Source organism: Mauremys reevesii, linkage group 4, assembly GCF_016161935.1.
Source record: "Mauremys reevesii isolate NIE-2019 linkage group 4, ASM1616193v1, whole genome shotgun sequence".
Taxonomy (NCBI): Eukaryota; Metazoa; Chordata; order Testudines; family Geoemydidae; genus Mauremys; species Mauremys reevesii.
Genome location: NC_052626.1, coordinates 85,099,994 through 85,103,456, shown reverse-complemented (window position 1 = coordinate 85,103,456; position 3,463 = coordinate 85,099,994). Strand labels below are relative to the sequence as shown.

General features: G+C 45.9%; 1 long non-coding RNA gene across 1 annotated transcript; it reads left to right on the top strand.

Moving 5' to 3' along the window:
- Positions 1-455: 455 nt before the first annotated feature.
- Positions 456-2,328, top strand: LOC120403783. The gene is made up of 3 exons (XR_005597726.1): positions 456-567; positions 835-934; positions 2,259-2,328. It is a non-coding gene; the product is annotated as an uncharacterized LOC120403783 (long non-coding RNA).
- Positions 2,329-3,463: the final 1,135 nt, after the last annotated feature.

Here is a 3,463-nt window from a genome sequence, read left to right as displayed (position 1 = left end):
TCTATGTTCCCTAACTCACCTAACTGCAGGTGGCTTCAAACTCACAAAGAACCAGAACTGGTCCAGCAACAAGCTAACCAGCAATTACAGAGCCACCTGCCTCCAGCGTTGTGTATCTATGGGCTGAGCTGCGTGCATTTTTCTCCTAGTTCCAACTGCTCTCATTTCAATCTAACATTCTATACATTTATTTATGAGAACATGCAAGACACACAAACAAGTGAAAGCAGTAAAATGGTGCTGAATGTCTGTGACATGGAACCTCTTACATCTTCCAGCATTTCCACCTCTTCTACCAAGATTGCTCAGATTCAAGCTACAGAACATACAGGCAGATGCTGAATCCTCAGGGTAACAAAGATCACTGCTAATGCCAGATATTTAGATCCTTCCTCAATATTTCTACAGTTGCAATTGTTAACGCAATTTCTCCCTTTTTTTTCCTCAGCGTTCTTGAAAATCTGATTCTTTCTACCATCAAGAACGAGTTGAGAGCTTGGTGTCTCAGTAAAAAACTGTGCGTTAGGAGCTCCTGAGTTCTAATTGTGAGTCCTTCTGTGACTTTGGGTGAGTCACAGCCTCTGCTCAGCTTTTCCAGCTGTAGCATGGGGATAATACAGAGTCATTGTGGAGGCAAATTTGTATTAAAAGTATTTTAGATGCTAAATACTATTATCACTAATAACACCTTTTCCATGGAAAGTATGGGGACAACTGTGATACAGAAACTTTCTCTCAGCTGCGTAACTTGCACAGGCTGGAGAAGTAGTTTATCACAACAGGAACAAATGGCCTTGTAACCACAAGGCTCAATTCCTCTAACTCTCTCTTCAGGAGCTTCTGGAAGGTTCTCCTTCATTTGCAGCTTGGACAGAATGCAGCATCATGCATGGTCACTGGACTGAACAGCCCTGATCATGTTTCATCCTCCTTGGTATTGAATTTAAGCTTACCCTGTACACATTTAAAACTCTTACCATTGAGTCACCTGGCCCTACTGGAGACCTCCTCCTTCATGGACATTGTGAAATGAATGATTGTAATCTAGTTCCAAGTTGACAAGTTTCTGTATCATAAACAGGGCCGGCTCTAGGCACCAGCAAACCAAGCATGTGCTTGGGGTGGCACATTTTCAGGGGTGGCATTCCAGCCATCCTTTTTTTTTTTTTTTTTTTTTTAAGGTGGTAAAAGCCTAGAGCCAGCCCTGGTAGCAGCAATGCGTCATTCACAGGGGGGGTGCCCTTGGGCCACTATGGTTCGCACCACAGGGGAGCAGCACCCACACCTTGTGACTGGACCAGGCAGGCTCCGAATGGGTGACCCTTGGGCTGGGGGCTGCCCTGCAGGGCACACAGAACTGCCTGCAGGTGCCTCAGGGCGGCCACGCCCCAGCACTGCAGCCAGGGCTGAGCAAAGCAGCCTGAGCCGCCCAGGGACTGCGGCAGGGTGGCCAGAAGCAGCAACAGCAGCGGGGCTATAGAGGGCGGGGCGCTGCCATGCAGGGCTCTGCTCCCTCTGGGGCTACCCTGCCCTAGCTCCTCAGCCCCTTGCCAGGGCAGTCCTCCAGCTCTGCCCTCCCAGGTCCCGGCCAGTCCTGGAGGCAGGAGCCCTGGCTGGAGGGACCCTGGGCTGAGGCGCAGCCCGGGAGCCCTGCTGCTTACCCCAACCCTGCCAGCACCAGACCAACTGGAGGCGAGGGGGGAGCGGGTGAAGTCAGCACTGGTGGGGGGGAGCCCAGGGCTGGGGTGGCAGGGAATGCGGGTCGGGGAGGGCACTGGTGGGGAGGTGAGCGCCCAGGGCTGGCGTGGCAGGGGGTGTGGGTCGGGGACGGCACTGGTGGGGGGTTGAGAGCCCAGGGCTGGGGTGGGAGACAGCCAAAAAATGTTTTGCTTGGGGCAGCAAAAAACCTAGAGCCGGCCCTGATCATAAAAATTGGCAGTCAGTGGTCCCCTAGTTTGCAATCTCAGCAGAAAGGCCAAGCTTTCAATGGGCAACAGATAGTGATCACTCCCAAGGGTTGTCTATTCACATTAAGGAAGCTCTCACTGTCACTGTTTGTGCTGTACCCATTCTGTGCCAAAACTGAGGACGTCAGTCTCAAAGACCTGCAGTCTGACACTTTTCCTCAAACACAAAGAACATCCACAGACAAGTCATTATTACTGGTGTCAAATCTACTTAAAGAAGTTACATCTCCATGAGCATAAAATGAAAGTCCACAAATCATGTGTTTTAATCTTCTACTTTGTTGATTTCAGACAACATCCTTTGAAACTATCAGCCCAATACACAGAGAACAGTAGTTCAAAACAAATACACTGATACCGGATCAAGCTGCAAAGATTATATGCCTTGCTAGACGAAGTACTTCTAAGGCAAATAGCAATAAAATTAATCATTTAAATCTAAAGATATGGTATGGTCTCTTTATAGTACCTGTATGTTACAGAAACAAAAGACAGATGCAGCAAATATATACATCATGGATACAATTACCTGTAACATTTTATTCTCCATAACATACACATTTATAGGTTGGCAACATTATTATGAGTAAAATAATAAATTTTCTGGATAGTTTATCTAGGGTTTTTTATTAGTATTTTTAGCAGTGTGGTGAAAGAACATTAAAAAGGAGCAAACAGTTAACAATTCAAAGACCAACAGGTAAATTTCTATAGACTGTAAAATTGCTAGATAATTCAGTAGCTTAGACTCATTTTAGAAGACCTAAATATCAGATGCATCTGACTCTGCTTTCATTTATGCCACTTTTACACTGATACTTCTGATGAACACTAGTCAGTAGAGAATCAGGTCCATTTGTTCTAGTCTCAACAGCAAGTTCTCTCTAGCAAAAATTGTTTGGGGACTGCTGTCAACCAGGTAACTTAGTAACAGTCTCCTTCCTGCAAGCTAGTAGCCTGTGTGAGTGCCTCAGAAAAGCCATAGGCCAATCTTGCAGTCCTTATCCAGACAAAATTGTCACTTCAGTCAATTGTATAAAGACTACAGAATTGAGCCCATAACTTATGAACTAAATGCTCATGGAAAACCTAACTCTATGACACATCGTTTAATCCATAAAGTTAGTGGGTTATGGCTTGTGAATGTAATCAAGTAGCACCCGCTAAACCAGCTAAAAGCAGGCATAACATTTATACAAATTTCCCTACCATGCAAATGACATTGTTTATACACATTTTTTATTTGACATTCATAGCTGAGAATATGAAACCAATAGCTAGCAAAAGTACAATAGCAAGTTCTAAATAATGGTTTCTGAATATCCTAATTTGTTTGGGGGCAGACCGTGGCCCCTTATGCCCCTACCCCAGGTATTTGCTTGACGGCTAGAAGCACAGGAGGCGAAGCAGGCTCCACAGAGGCCGCTATCTTCCCCCCACCCCCTCTTCTATAGATTGCCAGGATGGGAGTAGAATGAGCTAGAGACTTGTCTCCA